The following is a 27,777-nucleotide window of genomic DNA, read 5'->3' on the forward strand; positions in this document are numbered from 1 at the left end:
TCTAACAAACTAACTAACAAACCATTCATTGAGTAGAAATTTAATACAGTAAAAATAACCTTCCGATTCAGAAATCTGCAGAAACTGCAAGAATCATAGCGCTTCGCATTCATTCAAAAAAAAAAAAAAACATATGCAGGCATGGATTTCATGTTTGAATGAGGAGTTGTGAGGGCAGAATAGTATGTATTGAAATTCTAGTAAAATCCAGCAGATGGCAGTCTGTCAATACAGAATCTATTTGTGCCCTCCACACACCCTCAGCTCTTCTCGTAGGTGTGCCTCTTGTCATCAGGAGGGGTCCCTGTGTGCAATGTCTTCCCTGCGCAGTGTGACAGGTGAATGCAAGTGACAGCGCAAATGAACTTTCATTGCTGCTGTAATGAAGTAGACAAGCTATTTGGATGTGGAATAAAAAAACAGAAAGAACGTGGATTAATGTTCGATTTATAATGTCACTGTTCTCTCACTCAGACCGACACACACACACACACACATGCACACACCTCTGCAGTGTTTTCCCCTCCTTCATTTTCTCCCCTTACATCTCTTGCGCTCGATTTCTCATACTTGTACAAAGCCGAATGGCGTCACCACCCACCACTTGCATGCATGTGCGTGTGCACACACACTCTCGCACAGATACACACACCTCCTCGCCATCTGTCTGTGCAGTGGCCCGTGTCTCTGGCACTGGGAGCAGTTGGGAGCAAGAGAGTGAAAGAGAAAGTGTCTCTTGGCTCTGTAGTCCTGAATCCCACTTCCTCTCTTTTTTTCTCCTGCTGTGCTGTTGTCTATCAAAAGGTCTCACAACATCACACTGTCTGCCGACGGGCTCCCTCTACTACCGTAACACCTATTCTTGATGCCATCTGGAGAATAATCCAAACCCCTCTTGCTGGAACCTCATAAGCAAAAAGAGATGGCGAATACGTGCTCTGTGTGTTCACTGATTTCACTTCACAGTTTTGAAAGCTCATTTCAGTTTAGTTCATTAACTACAGGGTACTTATTTCCGCGCAAATGCTAAAGTCTACATCTCAGCAAGAGGAAAAATAAACATGCTTGATTAGCTTATGTATTAGGCGTTTCAATTAATACCACAGATGGCAGAATTACGCTCACTGTTTCTTTAGAGGCAAAAATGCGTACAAGTACAAGAAACCAGGAAGGGATGGATTCACTTTATGTGCCCAAATACAGAGTGATCGTGAAAGTACCACCTCACTGACATTGTAAAGAAGCAGAGTAAATTTCCCCACAGCATTTCACAGCATACATTTCCTGTTTGTGTAAAGCAAAATACACATTACCCCACAAATCAAAGCACTCCACAGGAGTATACAGGGTGATTCTCCATTGTTCTTGTACAAGATTTCCCTTCCTTTTCAGTGAAGTTCCAGAAACACACCGCACTTCAAGGTGCTTTGCAGCAAGCTATATTAATTTGAACAAAAAAAAAAAAAAAAAAAAAGCATCCCCTCTCTTTAAGTCACCTCCGGTTAACAGGAAGCAAAAGTGCCTGCAAAACGGTGCAGTATTCAATTGGTGTGATAAGAAATGGCAGCTATCAGCAGGCAGTTTTGGAAGTTATTGTGTGTATATATAAAAATTGATTTATGCGGCCTATCACTTAGCAGCCGCAATATGTGGATGAATATGGACTAATATAATATTACGGAATGAGAAAGAGAGTTAAGGAAGGGGCCAGGTGCAAGTCCACAGGCATAAGACACATTCTGATTCATGAGACAATTTTTAAATATCTGAAATAACATTAGCATTGCCCCTAAAAAGATGTAAAATTTAGAATTAGAATTTATAACTGTGTTTAATATTAATTTTAACTCTAAAACGCTTACCAAGTAAATTTTATTACATATAAGAATAACAAATAGCAAAGATGGGATGTTTTCTCTGTCTGTTTCTTTTGTATTGTATTGTTTTTCCAAGGAAAGCAAAGACCTAAAATAATTACAACTTCTTTGGAGCTTCCTGTATACCACAATTTAAAATGTAGTGGAGCAGTAATTTTAACATGGCCCTAATTGTACATCAAAAATGTGAAATTAATCGTCATTATAATGCCAGGCCTTTTTTTACTTTTTAACAATTTATTTTGTTAAGTAATGCTGACAAAGAGTCGTAACCATCTGCCCTTTTCAGATTCCAGTGCTGCATAATTTTTTAAATCCCTAATCAAGAGATAAGTTTGAACACAATCAATGCAGGCATTTATGAACATACACATGCAACTGCAAAACTCCTATATTGAACTTTTAACAAAATTGAAGACTTCTTGGAGGTTTTATTTGGAGTCTTGCAGACCTATCATAGATCTGAAAATTGAAATTTCTGTTCAGTATACTGGTTTCCCTTCCCATTAAACGCAGTTGGTAGGAAAAGGCTTGGTGGTAGCAAACAGCCTCATGTTTACCCCTTGGCTGCTAGCTGGTTCCATGTCCAGACTTGTAAATCAGGCCCATTGAGGAAGCATAATGCTGATGATTATGACAGCCAGTGGCATGGGAGTGATAGAGAGACATTGAGTTATGGGCTTGGGGAGGATGCCCAGAACTGAAGAGTCTCACAAATAGAGAAGCACTTTCACCAAAACACAAGTCCCCAGATGGGGAATAATGCTGCAGTTGGCGGCTGTGCCACCCAAATGACTGTACATTAGCTGCTCAAAACCCACTGAATAGTAAACTATGTTTTCTTTTTTGTTTTTATGATGTCACAGTTCTCCTCTTTCACTCTATTTCTGCTAGACAAAAAAAAAAAATTAAATAAAAAAAAAAGAACAGACCACAGACCCTGTAAGTAAATATTTTGTATTGCATGGAAATGCCATGTGTCATTTCCTGATGAGTTAAGGTGGGAAAACACATTTTCATTCACCGCATGACTAAAGAGTGTACTGTTTGCATTCTGCTGTATTCATTCTACTCCCCTTTGCGGATAAACGATCATTCATTCGCATTGATCGTCAGCCGTGATAATATAATCAGGCATAAAGCCTGACAAGGCTGACCGGTCCGATAGATCAGAGCTGCTGACAGCAGAGCTATGCACAGGTCATAAACCCTCACCTTCCCTGTCTGACCCCGCATCAATTTGGCTCTTTGCAATATGAATGCAAATAACAATGCATTTTTGGTGACATGTTTATGGTTATCTCTGTATCTCCACTCGCTCCGCCTGCTGCTCCTAAATGTGCTGACGTGACCAAGCTAATGGGATTGAAAAAGGTAACCTATTGCTCACCAGTGGTCAGCTCACCACAACCCGCCCGTCCAGCACCCCCTGAAAACACAAACACAGCAATGGCGCATGCTCATGCTCTCGTACACACACACGCATACCTACATGTCCTCTACTCCAGTCACTTGTGTATGCATTGAGCTGATAAGTACTGCGGTTCATTTTCCCCATGGCAAAGCACAGTAAAAAACTGGGGAGTAATAATTGCTTTGGGGGAGGCGAGACGAGGATGGCTAAATATGCTTGATTGCCTCCTAAGCTTTGCTGCTGTGTAATGAAATATGGCTGCTGCAGACAGGGGCTCCTGTGCGATAGCTTTCTTGTCACTTTCTCACTTCTTTTTTTTTTTTTTTTTTTTACCCTTTCACTCTTCTTTTCTGGTATTTTCGTCCTTGCTCACCCGTTTCCTTTGTTACAGAATGGAGTCCATCAAAGCATTTGTTGCCATTGAACACTTATCTTAGCTATAATGTAATAATTACGGAGGCCAAATCCAGCCTAATTGAGTATTCCTCACCACATCAAAACGGCAAGCGCCCTAATATTCTTCTGTTCGACAATTTAATTTGTAGATTCATTAGCATGAGCTGGGTGTATGAGAGAAGCCGGTTAACAAGGAACTGTGCAAAACACACTGTTGATGAAGTCAAGTTGGAGGGGCTATAAAAGCCAGATATATCCTCACCTGGGAAATAATGATCCATCATTTAGCGGTCAACAACTTAAATAAATTATTGAAGTTCCACTAACATATGTGAAGGCCATGAAATAAATTCCCTATTGTCCTTTTAAAGAAAAATCAGTCAACTACATTCAAACAGGCAACCAACTCTGAATTAACATGGTTGAGTAGTTTGAGCAGAGACTACTATAATCATGACATTCATAATCATCACTGCTAATCATGTCATTTGACTCCCATAAAGCCCTACAATAACATTTTAAAATATAATGAGTCAAATTAAAGCTCAGTGTAGCTAAAAAAAAAAAAAAAAAAATGTTTATCCCCAACTCATTTTTGTTGTAACTACCCAAAGCACATTTCTTCCTGTTGGTTAAATGAGTAGCTAATCATTTACAAGAATATTAGTCCACAGGCTTGCATGGGCACAGCGGCATCTGCTAATGCATTTAGCAACAAAACAGCCTGAGAAAATCTTCCCTGCGCATGAAAGGCAAGCCACCCCCCCCCCACCCTCTTCTTTTGCTTCTAGAATAACTCACAAACCTAATTTGTTGTGCTACTTAAAGGAAAATGTAATTACACTTGTTTTCATTATAATTCACAAAGCCAATCGATAACTGTGCTTAAGTCATTCTCTGCTGCACATGTAATTTTCTGTTCCATCAAATGACATTTGGTTGCAAACTAAGTATTATGTGTGTCCTTACTATAAATATTTGGACTTAATTGTGCCAAATATATTATCTTATCAAACTAACAATATAACAGCAACATTTTTGGACAAATGCTGTACAATAAACCTGCCTGGTGCTTTATTTTTATTTGTTGTCTGGTTTAGGGTTAGGATCTGAACATCGCATAGGAAAGTTGACCCGATCCTCTGTTTGTCTTTTCCATTTGCAGCTCTCTTTCCTGAGACATCAACTACAGGATGAGGCCCGCGGCAGGTAAGAAACTCAAAAGACAGAAAAGTCGATGAGCTCTGGACAAGAATGTTCTGACCTCAGTTTTGCATCTCCCACCTGCTTAAAGTTCATGTGGTCACATCCTTTTTTTCCTCTTTGTTTTCCAATTTGCCAGCTCAAAGTTGAAGCTTATCATGTGTCTTTGTTTAAAAGAGGACTGACTTGTTGTGCCATGCCATGTCACGCCACAGAATATGTCGAATGATATCAAATCAAGTGTGAAGCTGAATCTCGACTCCAGCTCAATCCCTCCCATCTTTTGACCTGAAATAGGGCGGGGGGGAAACAGACTATATCTGGCAACCTAAACCTTTTTAAAGTGACAGAGAGAGTGACAGAGACTGACTGGCACTGATGGGCCCAAACTAGGACTGTGCAATGCTGGGATGCACAGCACACGGTCCTCGCAAGCCTGATTGATAGAGTGTGATGAGACTGTCACTGAGCAGGGAGAGCTGCAGAGAGATAGACTCGATGGAGGGAGGAAAGTGGGCTGACCAGGGAAGAGAGATAGAGAAATAAATTTGAGAACATGTGAAGGATGAAGTAGGGGAATGAAGTGGCTGGATGGAATGTGTTTCAAACACAATGAAGGAGGGGAGGGTTGTCGGAGTTGGGAAGCACTGCTGGTGAGGTGGGTCAGATAGCGAAAGGATAAAAAAAAAGCAAAATTTGGCATGGACAGATTTAGCTGAGACAGAGTTTTGAGAAAACAGAATGTAATCTTCCAGAAATAAACAAATACATAAAAATCCAGTAAAAAGGCAAAAATATGTATTCCTATTATAGAAATAGCCAGGCTAACAAGGAGAGAGGCTTTGAATTTTAGTGGTGAGCACTACATTAACATATTATAAATTTCCAGTAAATACACTTTCATTTAATTTGTTTTTCCTACACTGCTCTTTAACAACACTTTCCACTTGTAGTAACCTCAGGAGCTAAAGACTGTCTGAGGATACCCATTACATGTTCTTTTGGCCCCAATCCGAACCTAACTCATTTATATCTGGGTATCTGCCAGTAAGCCTGACCAGAGTTATCTTACTGAAAGGTTAATGAAAAAGTTTATCTCACAAATTGAAATAACCACTGAAGAATTGAAATTATGTGTAAAAGTACTCAATGTCAAATATATATATTTTTTTAGCATTAGTTAGAAATGAGGCAACATTTTTCATATGTGTTGAACACTATATCTGGCTTTGATCAACAGTTTAATTTAAAAAGATACAATCCATATTTATATGTAAATGATCTAATTCATTCAGCTCTATATTCTGTGTCGTCCATGTGGATGTCATAAACAGTTTGCTGTCTTGCTTATCAGTCCATCACAGCACCTGTTTTGGACACAATATTAGATCTTGTGGACACATGGCATCTTGGCAGTGAGTAAAATGAAGGCTGAGCTAAGCCCTGTTCTGGGAATTCCACAGTTAGTGAATTCAGACTCAATAAAAGCACCATGTTTTACTTTTATCCTTGCCTGAGGAAAGATGACTGACTCACCAGAACGCCAAAGTTATTATTAGTGCCTCACATGTGTGTACAGTATGTGTGTGTGAGTATCTGAGAGACAGAGACAACGGCTGTGCTCCAGCAGCAATGGTAAGTGCATGCAGGAGCAGCATGAGAAGCTCTTATCTGCCGCCTGCCAAGCCCTGACCGGGGCCCTGACTCCTGTGCTCCCTCCCTCCTTCCGCCTCTTTCCAGCTGGGCTTCCCACTAGTCTGCCATGGGCAAGGCGGCCAGGTAAAATGAGCAATTCCCATTCAGGGACAGGAGCGCCGCACAGACTCGCCCTGTGAAATGGCTGCTCACTTTGGCAGATCAATGCACTCTCCCTCCCTTGTGCACTGCTGCTGAGTGATAGCCAGGAAGAAAAGGGTGGAAAATGAGTATGGGTAGAGAAATGGAAGAGGTGGTTTTGTACATGCGTCTGTTTGTTTGTGTATGTGTGTGCGCGCGTGTGTAGAGGGAGTAGGGTGTTAGCAGGGCATTTAATGATATTTTCCATGGCTGCTCTGAGTGAGTGCTGTTGGAGGGAAATGGGAGATGCTTTGCATAAACTCAAAAGACACGCAATATTGCTCGAGGAAAGAAAAAAAAAAAAAAAAAAAAAGGGCTGTTCCCAGTCTCACCGGATATGAGAATATTCCACCACTGAACTGGAAATTTTGCCAATATGAATGATATTAGCGACAATCATATTAAAAGGCTTAGTTGTGCTAAAATGAATTCCATGTCTCCACAGTGATGAGACTCACATGCAAGAAATTTATAGTACCAGCACAGGTTAGACATACAGTATAGGTTCAAGGCCAAAACGGGCTAATAAAGCCAACAGAATTCAGACTAATTCTCTAATCATCAATAATAAACCGTAGATTTCTTTTTCATACTGCATGTGCTCTTGGCCTGCTTGGTCGTTGTTCTTACTGACTAGTATTGACATATTCCACAATACATACTTGCATGTTGAAAAAGAACTATAATTATGCTCAATTCAGCTCTTTGTAGTGGCTCCATCTGGAAATTACTGAGGTGCAAGTACCCTCTGAATAGCTGTCCACTCTTACCTATCTATTATCCAAATCACCCTTATAGACAATCTAAAATATCTGGTGGATAAATCATTTCCAAAATTCAAACACTCTGGCCATATTCAGGCACCCTGAATCATTTTTTGGTATGGAGACAATGTACTTTGCTGATTGGATATTGGTTACATCATTGATTCATGGTAACAAGAGTGCAAAATGATTCATCGTCAAATCTATTTTTCAAATATCAAAACTCACCCATAAATCTACCATTTATATGATTAATACTCAACAGTTTCCACTCAAAGAAATAAATAATGACTTATTTACAACCATAAACCCATGAACTGAGCATTTAAACAATGATGTCACATTTTATGGTATATGCCATAGTGTAAGCAACATCCTGCCCGACAACACTGACTCTACTGTTGACCTAGCACAGTCCATATTGCCTGTGATCATCGTATTGTATGTCATGGAGCTGTGTGTGGGCAGGGTAGCCTTGGTTTCGATACTCATGTAGTCCATCTAGCAGTCTAACAAAATAATAATCTGGACCAAAGAAAAGAGATCCGACTGCAATATCAATGTCTTTTCTTGGTAGCTAATGATGGAGGATATGTTAGAATTAATGCATGAGAATTAACAAATGAAAAGCACTAAATACTGAGAACAGCAGGCCGTTCGCATCTGCTTCCTGTAGACCAGAGGCATTTTAGTAATGATCCCTGACATGTTGAACTGTGAGGACTCAAATCAGAATCTGAAACTCTTTATAGTCATTTCACAAGTACAATAAAATTGAGGTAGCAGCTCTCAGCAAGAAAAAGGGTAGGCTTAAAAACAAATCTGTAAGAATTCAAATATAAACTGAACAGGGCAGTGAAAATTATTTCAGCTAACAACTTTTTCTGCAATGTCTTCATTTTGTCTCAATTTGTCTCATTAACTTGTTCATTTGCTCGTGTTTTGTAGTCTTCACTGTTCCTGAAAGCATTCTCAGCCCAGCACAGGAGTAGTGGTGTTTGCAAGAAAATTAAATCATCTAACTTCTTCCTGTATGTTATGAATGAGCAATGGTCTCTCAGCAAAATCTAACCACTTCAGACTCATTAAAATTTGTTTGCCAAATCTATGCCGACTTGAAATGACATACTGCACTGAGCAAACTGGAAAAAAAGCAGTGCTTTAATAGATTAACAAAGAAAACGGACGTAAAGGAGCACTTGACCTGGAGCCTCGTGTATAATGTAAGAATGAGCCTTTTACATCCAATGTAGAGATAAGAAATTCATTTTTACAGTTTAATTTTACAAGTTCATGAAACATTTTGCAGTCATTTCATGTGGAAAGCTTACTGATAGGTCCAAAATGAATGACTCATCATTAAACCTCAATTGCTTTGACAGGAAATTCAGTCTGGATAATCCTGACCTTAGATTGGAGGACATATATTTCATTGACAAATACGACTTACTGTTTATTACTCCTGATCGGAGAACTGCCTTATTGAAAAACTCTATGGTTATGTGGTTACTTATGAAGTATTTATTTAGCAATTTTTTTTGTTCTTAAAGTATTTGCCTACCAGCTTTGCCTTATCGGTTTGAAGTTATAAAGGCTTCTTTGTGTGGAGTCTTGGCAGAGAAAGGTGCAGGAGGGTTGAATCTTAGTCATCAGCTGTCAAGGCAGTAATGAACGGTGTTTACTACTAATACCACGCGCTGCCACATTTCAGCGTGTGAAATGTCAAAGTGTCCATTTTCCCCAAGCTAGTCTGAAGCAACACTGTCAGAGCTTTGGCTGTAAACAACAGGAAAAGAGAGGTAAGGCAGCAACAAGGCACTTTCTCTGTTTCACCCATTAAAGTCTGAGTGAGTTGGGAAAAGAGTGGTAGAATGTCAAGCCTAGAAAAATAGAGGTGCTCGCAAAAGGGTAGAAAAAGTGGATTCCAAGCGGATTCCATTTGGCAGACACATAATGACAGCTGTTAAACAAAGCTGAGGAAAGCGAAGCAGGAGAGAGCGTTAGCGGCAGAAAGACACTGAAAGACAGACAGCCAGAGAGACACCTGCTGTTGCATCACCTGCTGCAATAATAGTGTTGACATTCAAATAGAAATCTCTGACAATAGGCGCTGGCTGAGGCAGCAGCCGGTATGCAAATAAAAAGAACACATCAGGAAATATTAGCTGGCGTCAGGACTTTCCATAGCCTGTATCGAAAACCACTTGACCCTTGCTATCCCACAAGTGCTTATGTATTATATATGTGGTGTGTGTGTGTGTGTGTGTGTGTGTGTGTGTGTGTGTAAGCAAATGAGCTGATTTCACCACTTCAGGGTTTTCATTCTACACTAACTGTGCATCTAAGGCTTCACTAAAACTATACCACTATTATATCTTTGTTTATAATGCATGTTTGCACAGTTCAAATGTACTGAGGTTAATGATTTCTCTGCCCTCTAAAGGCAATTAGTTCAACCTGTGCTGTGATGTATGGGGTTTGTTATCCTTGATTGGAATTCCACTCACGCTTCCACTCTTTCATTCTTACTGTCATGGTATATTGAATACGCGGGTTAAACATAATTCAAAAACGGAAAGGATCATTAGTTGGCAAATTCATTCTTGACTCCCTCTTTCATGCACCCCACATAGCCCACCCCCCCGCCAAAGACCCTATCAATCAAAATCAGATTCAACTAATATCACATTCACCATTGCACATATTTTATTCCCTTTTAAGTGCTCAGCAGTCTTTTGTATCAATGTAGACCTGTGGTGATTGGAGTAGAAACTTTTCATGTTTGAACCCATTGGGGTTTGAAGGGCTGCAGATCTCAGCAGATCCTTACTGATGCAGGAGTCAATACCTATTATAGTAAAAGCAATATTCAATATGGTGCTCTTGCATTTCCAGCTGTAGATGCGGTCGCTTCGAAAAGCTGCAACCCCTTCTATAGCACTTTGATGACAAAATCTAACAGTTTAACAGCACTGCGATTGATCCTTTTTATGCATTGTGAGATATAAAAGTAAAGGTGATTGACTTTGAAGAGTGCCACGCCTCAACAACACTTAGAGTCAACTTTTCTATTGTTGACTAGTTAAAGTTTAAACAGGCTGGACGGTGATCTTCAGACTGGCCTGCACATGGACAAATGACTCAAAAACTTACTTTTAACTTGCCTTTAGTCATCATTTGGCAGGACTATTCAGCTATCAGCCTGCAGTTGACAGCAGCTGATGATATAATTGTCACTGACATACCTCTCCTCCTTATTAAACAGAATAAAGCCTCATTTGAAGCAAAAATGTAGAAAGATAGATAATTTATTCACTTCCAGAGCATGGAACTCACATTGATAGATACTTTTACAAGGCATTTATATCATATATAGATAAACTATTTCACACAAACTTTGCACACTGGTCTTTGCTACCAAAAGCAGCTGTATGTGTCACTTCCTGCTAGGAACTAAACCTACTTTGGATGAGTACATTTTGAGGGAAAAAAAAACATTGTCACTGAATCCCAGGTTCAGCAGAAGTGTCCAATATGGTTGTAAATTTTTATCACCATAATAACACACTGTCATTGTGGCTATCGCACCTTTCAGTTGTGAATCATAGTCATACATGAAGGGAAAGACTGAAGAATATTTTGAATGTTTAAACATGAAAAGATTTATGTAAGGGAGCAGATGAGTGAGCACTTGAGCTTGACTGACTTTAAAATTTTCTCCTAACATTCTTATGCACAGCTTTCCAGCATGTATACTAATGCCCTGTCCTGACCACTAATACATCACAGGAAAAGTGGGCTAAATAAAATGAAGGAGGAAGCTGTGAAATATAATTCTGAATGCCTATAAATACTACAGTATCAGCCGTCTTGGATCTGTACTTCCTCATTCGGATGTTCTCATTTGTATCCACACCTGTGTCATTCACAGCCTTACGTCTTAACCTAATTTCATGGTCTGCGGGTTTGGATGGATGGCTCTGCCTCAACTTGTACACTGAGGGGAGGAGAGAGGGGAGCATGAGTGTGCGTGTGTGTGCATCTGTGTGAGTGTGCGCTCACACAATAATGCAATTGTGAAGAGCGAATGAGAAAGAAGAGAGAGACAGACAACGGTGGGTGTGTGGTGGTGGGGAGGGGGGAGAGGAAGGGGGGAGGGTTACACTGCTGCAATAGCGTAGAGAATTGTAGTCACTGCCAGATATTAACCTTTTAACCTTGTACTTCTCTGTTAACAAAAATACATTAAGCTGCTCTGGATAGCTGACAGCGAATTGGGGTTTTAGAGACTTTCAGTGAGCATGACTGAATGATCAGAGGTGAACCCATTTTGTGGTAATGTGCTTCAATCACAGTAAAAGTCTGCCAAAACCACGCAAGTTAAAACAAAATAGTGTATTACAGATACTGGTCTCAGCAAATGTTATTGTTATCCACGATCTGAATGTCACATGAACCCGTCACCTTACAGTTGCATACAAAGGGGACTGAAAATTATGTAATCAACGTTTTTTGACCAATAGTAGCCCGCTAACGCTACTACTAGCTGCTTAAAGAGGTTTGTCCATCACCCCTGCCAAATTGCTTGAAATATTCTTAAGTAAAGTATCAACATTGCCCTTTGACATTGCCAGAATATCTTGTGGTATAAGGGCTTATTTAGCCAAACCAGGCATGACACCAATTATACTGGGGGGGGATCGATTCCAACAAAGCACTCTGCTGGGACAAACAATAGAATGATCAAAGTGAGTGGATGTTTTGCTGGTGACAAGAAGCAAAATTAGTTTGTACTTTAAACTTAGATTTCAATGCAGTCAAAATCCACAATTTTTTAAGCTATTAGGATAAATGAACACATGGATACTAAGACTGACAGAAAAGGAACCAAACAAAAAGCACCAAAGAATTAAAGACAAAATAACAGCTTCAGCAATCGGGTTGCAACAACACATAGATCATTAAGGCTTTTTGTTTTCCACTTAAGTCCATGGAATTCGATCACAGTCAGAATTCAAGTTAATTGCTTTTCTACACAATAATTAATAAATAAAGCAACATATTACTTCAAGAAAATGTGGCTCAAGATGTAGATTTAAATCCAGCTTGAAAGCTCTGTTCCCTTTTCTGCTAATTCTTATTTTTCCACACATTTTTATTGAATTCAAGTAAATCCTGTGAAATTGTCAATGTTGAAGGCTAATAAACTTCCTGTCCTCATACACATTAACTCCTCCTGTTTAAATCAATAATGATCTTCCATGAATTGGAATTTAAGCATTGCAATTGCTGTTGCAAGAAGGTTGCCACACTGGGTCAGGCAGCGGCAGCCCTTGACAGGTACCCCCCGCCCATTTCTATTTCATGTACACATTCTAGACACCATGTAGACAAACAAAACATACTTTCCTATATTAATTATTAAGTTACCTGTCTGGCGCAGTGTCATGAAAGACCACAAGCACAGTATTTCATTAATTCTCACCATGCCTCTAAGGCATTTCATTTTCTATGTTGTCCTTTTACTTGTGAATTTTGAAGTTCCCGAAGGAAGAAAAAAGCAGAACTACACACAGTTTGCACTAACCTGTTTTCAATTACTGTAGCTTCCCTGAACTGTGTACAGTACCGTGAGGATATTAGAATCATAATGGAAATGCTAATTATCCTTTTTTAGACTTGGAATCCCACAATGGGTTTTTTTTCTAATGACAATAGCTCCATTTATGTGGGCTATAATAAGTGCATGTAATTACTGATTTTAATAAAGTGTGCTCATGTCATAATACTGTTGTACATCAACGTCTACACTATCATCAGGAAATAATAACTTAACTAATAAAGGACCACACTGGAAGAGGTGGGACTGTTCTCATGTGGTTCATTTTTAGCCTGTCTCCCGCCTGCTGTCAATCTTCATTCCTGCTTCAAGACACGAGTCTGTTGAAGATAGATCCCTCATGTGTCAGAACCACACAGACCATTTCCTGGAGTCCGCTGTGACTATCAGGCTCTGCGGACCATGAAAGCTGTGTATGTGATGCCTGAAAATTACCTCATCGCAGAATGAGATAGACTCCAACATTGGCATGGCCACAACTATCCCTTCTATAGACAGCACAGGTTCTCACTGAAAGGTTCACCTCTTCTTTGCAAACAAATTTCATGAAAACTATTTTAAATTCTCAGGCAGAGACATGCAAAAATCAGGTTGCTGTTGTCTAGGACATTCAGGAATTTGAATTATAAATTTTATACAGGATGATGCATTATTGCCATATTAACATACTATGTCATCCAAAACAAAAACCGCTACAAATCTGTGTGGATATTTGAAGTGCATTCCATGATATAAGCACAAGTCTTGTAATTTGTCTCCTGTCTTAACAAGATGTGTCTGAGGCAAGAGTGGGAAAGAAAATCAACTCTCTCTGGTACAATTATAGAAATGCAGTGCAGTCACTTAGCCTGCTAATACACGGTGTGATATTAATTACTGTTTGTAAACAATGCACTTTGCTGAGATTATTGCATGCACTCGGCGTCCTCCATTTGTGTTTGGTAATTCTCACAAGTGATTAAGTGGTGAAGCTAGGACAGCTGTTCAAGATGAGTTCATTGGCATGTTTAATTAATTGCACTTGAGATAATTATTCAATCATTACTTTGATTAATTTTCTGCATCCCAGATAATGCATCAAACGTCTGCTTGATGTCAATATTTTTGAAGGCATGAGTAGGACAAGGCTAACTATTTTTTGGATGCTTGATCTATGGCTATTTTGTGCTTTCTTCGGAGAATATAACACCAATGTCAGGCAGCCATGATGGGACGTTAGGATTATGACTGCATGGTTGACTGAAACAAAACTACTGCTTACTGGACACACTGAATAACACTGAGGTTGTCCGAACTCCCAACATCTGTCAGAGCTCCATTGTTTCCTTGTGTTTCAAATACATCAACGGCAGCCTGTCACTGTTCACTTCAACGTTTTCAGTCGAATCAGGCCACATTATGTTTGAAATATGCTTATTCTTCACCCCCTCAAATATGTAGGGTAGTGGCAACATCCAACTGAAGGAAAGCCAAGCAAATCGTTTGTGAGAGATCTTGTCAAACAGATTAATTCCCAACCTGGGCCTCGGGGTTCTGGACCGTTTTTCTGTCATGCTGCTTTGCCAGGCTCCCTCTTGATAATACCCTAAAGATAAAATTAATTGTGCAGGGAGATGTGGGATGGGGAGTATCTAAAAGGACCTTGAGCAACACATGAAGCTCTCTTTTTCTCTCCGCTCCTCTGCGTGTGAAAACACAGTAACAATCAAACCGTCAGAAGCATGACACATTGCACCAACGATCACCAACTTTGTTTGGAAGTTTCTGGAAGTGAGGAGTTCTGAAAAGGATGTGAAGGGACAGAATCAACCCTCATGAAAAATCCTTGTCTGAGAATGTCTGTGCTCAAATTACCATCAAACTGGAATCCCTCACTTTGTCATTAGTTTACAAAAAGGGATGACACACTAATATTAGTCTACAACTTCGACACTTCAATTTTTTGGAGCATGTCTACAGTATCTCTCCTTTGACACTGACAATGAGAGCCACATGAATGCATGAAGAAGTGACAGTTCTATCAAGTTCCACACTGAAATACTTTTCTTCAATCATATTCCCACAAAAGTAAGAACCTATAGTTAAGCGGACGTTCTACTAGACCGTCTGTACTTAAGCACGCTTTGCTTTGAGGTGAACACAGAGTCTTTGTTATTACGGTGAATAATCAAATGCCAACCTGGTAGTGGTAACAGAGGAAAAGACAGTGGATTAAGATTCATCTTGTCATAGAATTTTATATACTGCCTATTTAGCATCACTATACAAGATAGCAGTCAAATGCAGTCGAGTGGACCTTGCTCAAAAAGTCCTTGTTCAAAACAGCTCAGCACATTCGCTAACTGGTTCTAATCAACATCATCTTACTCTTTCATCACCACTGGCCTCTAAAAGCCACCAAAAGACTATTTTCTTTTTCAACCAAGAAATATTCCAGAGAGGGCAGAGAGACGAGAAGGTAGATTGTGAAAGCTGTGGTGTTGGGTTTTTTTGTGTTGTTTTGTTTTGTTTTTTTTTTTTTCACTTCAACATGCCCCTGGCACTTGAATTGCCTGTCACCTCCACTGGCAGATGGTGCAAATGAGCCTTTATATGCTGCTGCTAGACAACATGGATAAACTGCCAATGTGCAATCACAAGAGATCTATGTTTGTATGGCTGGAAAGACTGAAACAAAAGTGCTGCTTTTAGTGCTGTCAGCGTCAAAGCACATCTATGGCTGCTTCAGAAGAGGCTAACACTTGGATTACTACTAGTGCCTTTGCCAGTTTTTGCTATTTTTCACTGTCACAAATACACAATAAAGTGATTTGGCTGGTTTTTGTAGCACATATTGAGATTTTGGTGGTGCTGAAACTCATTGTGCTGTATGAATAAGGGATGAGATCATTGAGTTTGAACGGTATGTTTGTACAGAATGGACATTAAGTCCTGGATTCTCAATGTAATCAAATTTGTTGTCCGAGTGTGTGTCTATGCTTATAAATGCTTATCTATGCTTATAAAAAGAACTATGTTTGGCAGTTCTTCTTGATACATGCTTGTATCTCACTTTAACGGGTGTCATACACACATGCTCATGCACATACATCACGCTTCACAACTCCAGATACACACTCACTTTCCCTGGGCAGCCCACATCCAATAGTTTCGAGTTCAAGTAGTCGCCGCTGTCACAGAGTGACATCATCAGCTGGGCTGGCAGTGTCCCAATGGTGTCCTCCATTGGAGCCAGAGATATCGTTCAAACAAGCTCATCCTGTGATGCTGCCGTGTCACTCAGGGACTCAGACAGGCAGTGCAGCAAGGATGACAGCCCAGTGAATGAGAGCTCTGAAATAGGTAGTCACAACTGATAGGACCCTGGAGAGCAATTATGAGTAAAGCTCAAGGGGTTGCACAAAAAAACAAAACAAAACAAACAAACAACATATGTCTTGTTTACGTCTATTAACAAACAGCTAAACAACTTAAGAATTTCTAAGAGGCATGTCTTGTCTAGTAAGCTTTTCTGGTGACAAGTTAATCACATAAACTCCACAGAGTTGTTAAACTCAAGAGTTTAACTCGAAAGTGAAATAAAGAATTTGGCTTTTGTGTCAGCCAAACATTGCCAGCCATCATCTGTGAATCTGTGAAAAAGTTAATGTAGTGGCGTAACTGACAAATTGACCTTTTGTGAGCTTTTTCACTCCTCAGCAATTGTATTTTCTAGTCTATACAAATCAAAAAGGAATAAATTCAATAGCTGGCGTAGACACTCAGCTCATCACTCTCCATAAAATAACTGCAAATGATCAAGGCAGACAGATAATAATGGCTTGGAAGGGGAGTCGGCTTGCTGCCCTGTGACAGACATTTCCAATTAAAAAGGGTAAATAACTTGAGATTCATCTATTTCACCTTGTCCCAAGATTTATCAATGCATCGTGCTGTAAATCCATTCACCCCTGAAATGGTAATATCACACATTTGGATTTCCTCTGCAAGGAAAATGTCATATTTTTCCAATATTCTCATACTCTATTTAAATCTTCTAGCCTGTCTATTTGAGAGCTTTCATGAGGGAACCAAAGCGTGGGAGGCATTTAGTTATATTAGTATACGAGCTTCATAAGAACAGTTGCAGGAATGTTGAATTTAACTTTGTCCATAAGCAATATACCAAGGCTGTTTCAATTTACATTGTGGATCTGCATTTTTCCACAAAATGCAGGCCATTGTTTAATGCAAGCTCAAGGGATTATTTGTATCATATGGCCTGCCACTGTTAGACAAATGCATCAAATATTTCTGACATGAAAAGCCAAATGAGTATAGATGGCTTAGACTCATATCTGTCCATGTGGTCATTAAAAAAAAAAGCTCTTTCATAGGACTAATCCAAGCAGAGTACAACTTTTTCAGAACACAACACTTTCTGGAAAATGTCAACAGCTCTATGTTCACATTAGCAGCATCTAACACTGCAACTGCATCAATTTAAAGTGTCTAAATTTAAGTGACTCCATTTCTGCTGGACGACTGTGTGAGTTCCTGCTCAGTGAGTTGCGCATGCATTAGCTAATTGCCAAGAGCTATTTGCCCATTCACAACGGTTTGGCATCTGATTTGTATCAACTTTTCATATTCATGAAGGTGAACAATATGCCCAATATAATCTATAATAATATAACGCCACCCTCTGAATTATCCCAATGTTTAATATTAATCAGTATATTTTTTGTTAGTCCCTAAAAGAGCAGAGTTCTTCCCATCAAGTCTAAATTATTTATCTTCTGTAAATAGTTCATACTCCTACATGTCTTCAACTGACAGTAAAAGCATCTCTGAACAGAACTAAAAACTGCAGCAGTAGTTTTAATGAATACCAAACACCCAGAGAATTTAACTTCCGGCCAAGTTTGGCAAAAATGCCTGGCCCGAATAGATCCTAAATCTGGCACAGCTGGATGCACAGACTAATGCTGCAGGTGTGATGAATGGCCCAAAGCCTGCCCAAGTGCTAATACCTGGGGGTGTTTCCAAGACCAAACTGCCCCATGTAGCATCCAAAAATCCTGCAAATTTCTGGGACTTTGGTGTCAGAATACAACTAAGCTCGCTGTTATTCAGCTGCAATCAGCCTGACTTGGCTGGGTACCTGGGCTACTGTAGATTACATAGCCTTTTTCAATTAACTTCAGCCAACATTAACAGAATGCCACATCATGATAATGGGGAACATCCACGGCAAAAAAAGTCTCCCTTTTTTGTAAATAAAGTGACACGACTCATTAATGTGATGAATGGCCATACAATTCCCAGGCACCTTAGCATTAGGTCTCCCTTCCAACACCCCTATCACACGTCCCTCTTGTGGGCCATTCCGGGTGAAAGCAGAGCATTTAAACGTGTGCCTCTAAGTGCTGAGGCAAGCAGGTCCGCAGGCCAAATGGTCGCTCTTTTCAGCTGTTCAAGCTCCCAAGGACCCATTTCACTGTTAACATCAAATCATTAAATTCACCCCATACTCAGTCACTTAGAGTTATAGAGAAATAGATCTGAAGGCAAACATAAGGGGTAAAGTTAAAGAAGAAAGGAAAGAGGTCATTGTTGGCTGTAAAGGCTAAACAGGCCACATTATTATGTTGGTAATAAATGTAATTAAAACTGGCAGCTGTCTCTGGCCTCAGTTTCTATCCTGTCGACCACAAATGCAAATTACTAAGTGCAATTCTGGTTCATAAAGGAAGGGATCAATAATATATGATTTAGCTAATGTATCACTGTCAAAGTGCAGGACGTGAGATTATTCTGCTATATTAAAAATGTAATTGTATCCAATCACGTTCAAAAATCTCTGATAGCATAGTACAATTAACTTTTGTGAAAACGCATGCAGAAGTTGGAAATTAAACCTTTCTATTAGAGTTTTGAATGGTTCAAACAAGTTTGTTCCAGACAAGCATTTATGACACAGAAGCCCGAAAGGGACACAAAATGTAGGAATGTCGAATTCATATATAAAAGAAATCAAATTATCCACAACAGGTAGATGTTCAGGAGCTTTATGGTCACAAACGTCCTCCTGATTCAGCTATTTTATTATTTCACGCCAATTCTAGCAATTGAAGTCTTCAGCTGGTTCTCTCAGTAGACTGAAAGCATGTGGTGTTTAAGGAAAACGCCTGCATCATACCACCTCAGGGTATAAAGCAACTGGTTTACGATATCCTCTGTATTTTTTTAATTCCCATGCTTGCTTGTGTCTCTGACTATACTTTTCTATGATGCTAAATGTTGTCAAAAATCTTTTGGTAGATAACTTAATATGGCAGCACTTCCGTTGCACATAATGTTGCTCATGTCAGTTACCAAAGAACTGATTATTTGAAATTTTGGTCAGACAGACAGTGCTCATGTAGAAGATTGAATTATTGCTCAACCAAAAGGCTGGACTTGGATTTTCTTGTGAGCTGAGTAGAATAAAGATACAGCTGCTGTACTCATTGATGTATTGTGATGCCAAATTAATAGAAAGCTTTTCAAATGAATTACAGTGAAACTGAATGATCTGTCACAAAGGAAGCAAAGAGATCACACTTTAGGTGAGAGAGAAAACATCAGTTACTGCTTTTTTCTTTTTCTTTAAAGGCGCCTCATACATTATTTTAGCTGGGGATAGATGGGAAAATATCAGTGCATGGCACACTGCACTCAAGAGGTGGTTGACTTTCCCACTTTCATTACTTTGAGCTCTAATCTTGATGTTCAAGGCAAGTACACAGATAGCAGGCAGAAACCCACAGGTTTGAACTGAGTATGGAATGAATTTACAGCTGCACTGTGAGCTTTACATTGCTCAAATACAACGCTCTGTACTTCAACAAAAAGGAAAGGAGTCACCTGCCTCCTTTATATTCAGCAGTTGCATCCACTTATAATCTACTTCTAAATCAATAACCAAAATACATAATGAGAAATTCCTTCTGTCATAGGATTGTTTGCTGGGTCTGTCTAAGACTTTATGCTGAAGCGGCCATTTAGATAGCGATTATTACACTGTAAAGATGACTGATTTGATGATGCGTAAGCTCTTGTATAGCCTTGAGTGGTATCTAGTATAGCCTGCAAACACTTTGATTGACTAAAAGACTATGTGAACTGCACCTGTACTTAGTCATCATCACCAGTGAAACCCTGGTGCCAGATTCATATTCAGTTTCTCACTTTCTGATAAATGCAGTCTAAACATCAGTAAAAATGCCATTTCTTGACCGTGTTTTGTTTAGGTTTGTTTTGTGTGTATCCATCTCTTTAAGCATGTGGTCTCCAGCTTTGACAATTATGTGTGCATGTGCTATGTGTGGGTACTATGAATTTTGGAGAGTAAAAAGAAAAGTTGAATCACCAGTAAGATGCCTCCTTCAAAGGATCTGGCTGTTTTTGGAAAGCACCCTGCTGAACCATGTACAAAGCATGAATAGAATATAAAGCAAACGCGTCCCTCTTATGGTAGGTCAGACCATAAGGTGGTCCAGATTTTCCCGGGAGTTTATTAAAGGACTAAATCTTTGCCTCAAGGGCCTGATATCCTTATTCTCTGGTGTTTTAACAATGAGGCTCTTCCTGACAGTCTCACTGAAGCAGTCATGTATGAGTGGCCCACCAAGTTCAGCCCGTTTTGGGAAACAGAGTTTAAAGCACCACAGAGGATCAGCTTGAAACCTGTAGGAGCCATAAATGCCTATGAGACACATCAGAAGTCAACTGCAAAACTTAACTCAAACCGAATTGGTCAGTTTACAGTACTGACCATTTATCATGCAATAAGACATAGCTACATATACGTGACAGTTTTCAAGTCATGATTTCCTTGTATACCTTTGTATAGTTTTATTGAGCACTGGATGACATCTTTTCCAGGCTAAAACAGGAACCTAAGTCTGTCTCCAATTCATAACAGCCGCCTTATCTGAGCTTTCTGTGATGTCGCTCAGTGGGGTATTATGTAAAAGTCATTGGTTCATTATGAAACTCAAAATTAAACGTAATATACTGTACCACTTTGTGTACAGCACAAATTCAATAGGAATATTGAAGGAAAATATTGCAGTTTGAGCCCAGTGAGCTGCCCACAGGATAATAAATACATTTGTTTTTTATATTTAAAGAAAGAATAGGAAACAATAATTTTGCTCTTAAACATCACTCTACAGAATGACTAGGAATAAAAAGCTCCACGATACCTTTATGATAGAGATAAAGGACCTCAAGGATTAAATACAAAAAAGAGACAACAGAAAAGGGACTTAACCTTTCCTTGATCTGAGAATAATTGGCATGATTTTAATTCCAAAATATGGCGGGATGCTATTAAAATTGTGATTATTGTGATTATAGTGGACAGATGCAATCTCTAACTTTTAAAAATATTGACATTACTTCAGTTAACTTCTGTTCAAATTGGATGAAACATCAGACATTCACCTGCACACTGTATTCCTGCCACTAGCAGAGTGCCGTCGCAGACGGGATGATCCTCTAAGCGCTTTGGCAATCTGGGACACTATTCCCGCTACTTACTTTTGCCAATTTGCTCCTAGGAGCCCCTGAGTCATTGTCTTCATTAAGGGAGTTCCTCATTGATCAATCACTGTCAGAGGAGCTGCTCTGTAATTGCACTGTGGTCTAATCATGAGTGACATCTCATCCCCCCTGTTCTGTCACAGGTCTCAGGAGGGAGAATGTTCCATGACTTTCACACCTTCAACCTCAAGGTAGGCCTCTCTAAGGATTTTCCTCTTCCCTGTGTGGTTTATTTTTAGAGCTATGTGATTTTAAAATGGATAATATAAGTCCATTTTGAACATTCCTTGATGGGAAATGTCAAAATTAAATCTTGAGTACTGAAATGTCCCTATGACAGGAATATTCTTCTATTCTTTTCCCTTCTGCTCTAACTTCTCATCACATTCAACCAACTATGCAATATAATCACTGGCAGGTTATTATAGAACTATGAATAATATATCCCAACAATAGAAAAGAATATTACTTGGTTGTTGAAGGTAGAATATGGTTGCTGTTGCAAAGCTAGATCTACTGACTTCAGTTCTTAGCAACAATCCATCCGGATGCATTTTCATTATGAACTGATTTATCGCCAGACTTGCTCTCCGTTTGTCACACAGATTAATATGCCTTTACGTTTTTACAATTCATTGCGGTAAGTGTGAAAAAACACACAAGTTGTAACTGCAACAAATTAAAAGCCCTTGACCTCCTCAGTTTTTCATGTGCGTTGACTCTCTTGGAAACCAATATGTGCACTTGCCTATCTAACAAATTCAATATTTTGTTATATTTCCCTTGTTAAAACGAATGGATGATTTTCTCCTGGTTTGTTGATATATGCATGGGAAACATCAAAACGCAGATTTTACAACCCCAAAGGTTTTAACTTCAATTTGCAGCACCACACACTCTATGACTACTTAAATGAAGTACCAATATGCGTGTGCTGTCATTCATTAAACCAGCCTCACTGGAATTTTACAGGCATGAACCTCAGGAAACAAACATTCTTTAAGGCATACATGTTGTGCACAGTACAAAGGCAGATCTATGATATCAACCTTGTGGCCAAATGCTTTGCTTCAATAATCTTGCATCTACATGTTAGTTTAATTTTCTATCACTGACACTGTAACCAATGTGGTTCAGATGTCAAATTGAGGGAAGCTGGATCATCTTTCCCTATATTAGTATGACATTATGAGTTGTTGCCTTCACCTCAAAAGGTTATGTTCTTGTCACATGGAAGCTTTTCTTGTCTAAACTTGACAAAAAAATTAAGATATGTGAACTTGCAGTCTCTCATGACTTGCAGAACACTGGGAGACTGGATGTGATTAAGCTCACACTGTGAAACGTCTCCAGTCTGACACTGATCTCAAAGCACTGTACTTCTCTCCCATCTCTCAACAGTTATGAACAGAGTTGAAGAGGGAAGGCTTTGAGCAGTAGAAGCAGTACACTAATAAAGCCAGCTACCAAGTGTTTGGATTCAAGCCAGTATATATTCAAAAGATGACTTCATGACCATCTTCCCTCAATATTATCCACGTGAAGCAGACAATCTGCTGCAGGGCTGCATAAATTAAAACCCACTCTTAAAACTACATGATCTGCACAGCAGACATTCTGTTCACCTTATTTTACTTATTTTCTCATGACTTATTACTCCCCAAACTATGGCAAAAATTAATTGTCATCAGGTATAAGCAACTTCCATTAAATGGTACTGTTTCTGTAGCTACATATTTTAAACAAAGGGATTTTAAAATATTCCTGCTCGCAGTAAAATTTTCACAATGGCAGTAAGATTGTCAGTAAGATGGTGAGCGAGTTTGCTGTAACCTCCATAATCTGTCATGTCACACCGACACATAGATCTTTGGAGAACGAATTGGAAAAGATGCAAAATGAAGTAAAAGAGATCAAGAGGGATTTTTTGCGCTGAAATTGATATCTTTGCCATGATATTAAACCCACTGCGACCCAAAAGTTTTAAAAAATTGATGTGATTTTGTGGAATGATTTGGCAGGCTCACAATGTTGTGACTAAAAGAGGTTTCGCATTGGTTTAATATCACAGATTAGTCTCAGTCCTCTTGTGATCTTTTAGGAACACAAGGTTATTCAAGCTTATAAACAGTGATTGGACTAGACCTGCATTACATACTCTATGTCAACACTGTAAAATTCTACCTCTGTCACATTCTAATACATTCTTGTTTCTTTAATTCTTTATATTTTAAATTGTAGAGCTTTATGTATGTGTGTTCCTGACATGATCTGTAATTTACAAGGGAGGACATGGACCCAATTGCAAAAACCCCCACCCCCCATATGTTAATACTTTATCCCGTGCCATATTTCATGCAAATGTCTTTCATCGTATATTTTCAAATGTCATTTATATGACAGCTGTAGCACAAGCATCCATTATGTTTTGACTAGCGGGAAAATTGCAACGTGGATCTCAGTCATTGCAAATTCTGCCCACAGTCAGAATAAGAGAAGGTCAGGAATGCTGAACTCTCCCTCCTACAGAACATGATTGTTTTATTTAACTTTGAGAACATGCCGATGATTAATGCTGCTGTGGCAAATACACAAACAGGATAATGTGAAAATTGCTTTTCCTTGACAAAATAATGCAGCAATTTCAGCTTTGGGATCTGGTGGGGATAATTTTGTGTTATTCTATACATTTTAGCAACAACAAGGGTAAGGAGTTGGTCCAGTCAGAGAATAGCTGAATGCACATATTTTCAGGGCTAAAAACATAAAAAAGAATCATTGCGAGGAGACTTTTCCATTCAGTTTGCCTGCTCAACCACAGCTCTCAAACTTCAATTGAACTAAAGTAAAAGGTTTGTATTTCCCGAACAGTATGTGAGATTGCAGGGACCTTGGCATTTACTAAGCCTGATATGTCATTGTCAGGACCATGTAGTAGAGGAAAGTTTTAAATTTAAAATGTAATCAGCACAATCACCACAAGCAATCAGTTCCTCTTCATTTCACCTGATCGAGTCCCCCGCTAAAACGAGCCTGTTAAATAGAGCATCTTATCAGGCCTGGATTAAGTTTTGACTTTGATTAACATCTGTAGTTGGAGTTTAGAATGTCAAAGTTCACGTCTGTGAAAATATAGTTAAATAATACATTTAAAGCACCAGGTGTCAACAGTTCTATTTTGATTAAAAAGAAAAGTTTATTCCCCAACTTCAATTTGGTCTGTAAATGAGTTTAAAAATTGAATTGGTAGTCCTGTAACAGCATCTAAAAGCTGATTTATTTATTTATTTTTTTCCCCCCCAGCTGAAGGAATTCAAACACTTCTGTATATGAGCACATGTAAACTCAACAACACAGTATACAGTCTCATTTGTATAATTTGTTGAAAAAACTAAAGTGTAGTTAGACAGAACACAAAGGAAATTTTAGAGGAGACACATTTCCATATCAATGAGAAAATGCAATTTGAAAAGTTGCTCAGTGCAGCATGAACTGACATCTGTGCAAACTGAATATGCTTCAGGAGTGAAATAGCTGGTACCAATCTTCTCATCAAACTCGAGAAAAAGGACAGAGCTTATCTTCTAAAATATTTAACCGTTCTTTTAAAATCCATAAGTCTGAGTCAGAATTACTGCGTGAAATTCAAAATTAAACTATTAAACTATGTTTGAAGCAGTTGTAGTGAGCATCCTAACATGACGGAGAACAAATGGCTCCAAAAGACCAACATACTGTGACACAAACTAAGACAGGTGCAGTTGCAGGTGCTCGTGCCACCTGCCCACCGCTGAGACAAGATGGACAGTGATGCAGAATCACACAGAACAGCGGAGGTGGTGACAATCGTGAGCACCATGCAGCATTTGCTCTGAACATGCTTTTTACAGCATCAGTAGCCAACCTGCCATGATATAAATTCTCCATTTACCAGAGACTTCCTCGTGTAAGCATTTTGTAATTTGAGGCAATTAACTCATTTATATTGTTTGTCCACACTGCTTCAATGGGGCATCGACTTAATTGCATATTTTCTATTGCAGTTTAGCCATTGTTTGATGGCGACGTTTAATTAATGAATCAAAAAGTGCAAAAAATGACTTTCCTATTTTTTTTGTCTCATCTAGTGTGACGGGGCAATCAACTTTAAAAACTCACTCACTCCAGCTGAGCTCGTGTGGGGGAAAAGCAAACCAAGCACACAGAGGCTACATGCACGCAGAATAAACTCTTACCCCATTCACAGAGGTGTATAGAGGTGAGGATTCCTTCAAAGCACATCCTCAGACACATCTGTGTCCATGGCCCCTCAAATTATATTTTGTTTGCAGAGGAAATAGGTCATCCATGAACCTGACATCTCAAGAAGCCTCTCACCACACTTTATTAATGAAACGTGTAACCGTGGGGATTTGTTGAGCGGAAATTTCTAAATGTTTACTTTTTGTTTTTCCAAAATGATGTCGAGGAGCTGCACTATCCATATGATAAGGATTATGGTCTCGTAATTAACTTTTTCCTTAAATCTCGAATTTTAGAAGCAGCTTTGTCACAAACTGTTAAGCCACCACAGTGCCAACTCGGCCCATATTTACACACTGCCAACTTGGCCCTCATTTAGACACTGAATCATTCAGATTGCACCACTGTGATTGCTTAATTAAATGCTCAGCTGTGTAATGACTTTGCTTGAAAGGGAATTAAATGACTAAATGCTGCAGAATCCGCGTTGAGCTGAATAGAAATCAATGGGACATACTGCTGGAATCCAAGGTGTTTTCCGAGTTGTTTAGGGTGAACGTTTTGTATTGATGCCGTCTTTCAGTCACTGAGTCAAAAGCTCATTCCTCTTGGTCCAAAGCATTGATTGGTGGCGTACAAACAGTGTGCTTACTTTGTGCTTACTTTGTGCTTTCTGGAGAGGTATAGGAAGGTAGTTTACAATGCCGTCCACCAGCAGCAAACATGCCTTTGTATTTAGAGGTTAAACTACAGCACAATTATCTATTATGGAACCATAAAATCAAAGAGACATTCTGTCAAAACAAATCCAATAAGTACTTCTTGTATTAAGTACATTTAAAGCAGCTAATGTCGTGCACATCCTCATCTGAAATCAAGACCATCTGTGTTTATGTTTAACTACATTTAACTACTGCTTTGTGCTCATCCAATGTACATTCTGCATTATTAGCTATTATGGCAACAGAATATGGACAATTTTTCTCCTCAAAATAACTTTAAGAGTCCAAACTTATAAGTCTTCCAGCATGTTTTACAAGTGCAACGGCAAACACGAAAAGCAGACTCACATGAAGACAGTTCTTGAAAACAGTGCAGCCAGCTAATCTCACAAACATTTCATTGAACCAAAGACTTTCAGAAAGCCATCAAAGCTGGAAAAGGGACGCAACTCTTAAAATGACAACCGATTATCAAACTGCCTCTGGCTCGAGACACTGTAATCCCCCAGATGTTGCAGTCTATGAAATATGAGAGTCTGAATTAGATCTCTCAAACAATATCGGCTTGTCTGCATTCGTAAACCCTCAGCATTTAAGTCACAAAATTAAGTTGACCCCGTCAGAAAGCTTAAGGACATGGAACAAAGCCCTGGGCAGTCAGATTACTTCATCTGCTTTAGTCTCATCTCCTCTGTGTAATAAGTTCCCACTCTAGCAAGACCAATGGGGCTAATAAGGGTTTTATCTGCTTTTGATATTAGATATTAACACCTCATCAAAGTTAAGCCAGCGGTAGACTTCCGGCCTCCCTCCAAATTTACATTAGCCTAACAATGTCTCAAAAAGAAATCTTATCAAATTCAAATTAACGACGAGCTGAATAGCCAGAAGGATACTGCTACCCATCACTCAAGGAACATGTAATTTGGTTTTTGCTGCAAAGAATACAGTCCTGCTTTGTAAATCACTGAGATCATAGTTTCCTTGCAATAACATTAATACTGTGATTTTGCCCCTCATAATCTTGAATGAAAACCAAGCGCATTTGTGGCATATGAATGATGAACGTTTAGCTGCTGGGTATGAAAACAGATCTGAGTGGCATAATCAGGATTTTAATGTACAAATAGAG

The 27,777-nt window shown here is 39.1% G+C and overlaps 1 protein-coding gene across 1 annotated transcript in view; it reads left to right on the top strand.

Annotated features, from left to right (window-relative positions):
• The window catches only part of LOC115059210 (receptor-type tyrosine-protein phosphatase delta), a 199,528-nt gene that overhangs the window by 2,992 nt on the left and 168,759 nt on the right, over positions 1-27,777 (top strand). Inside the window, exons 2-3 of the mRNA XM_029526854.1 lie at positions 4,853-4,896; positions 21,825-21,872. The gene's annotated coding sequence lies outside the window, so the exon portion shown is untranslated. The remainder of the gene's footprint in view (positions 1-4,852; positions 4,897-21,824; positions 21,873-27,777) is intronic.

The sequence above is a fragment of the Echeneis naucrates genome, chromosome 18 (genome assembly GCF_900963305.1).
Source record: "Echeneis naucrates chromosome 18, fEcheNa1.1, whole genome shotgun sequence".
Lineage (NCBI taxonomy): Eukaryota > Metazoa > Chordata > Actinopteri > Carangiformes > Echeneidae > Echeneis > Echeneis naucrates.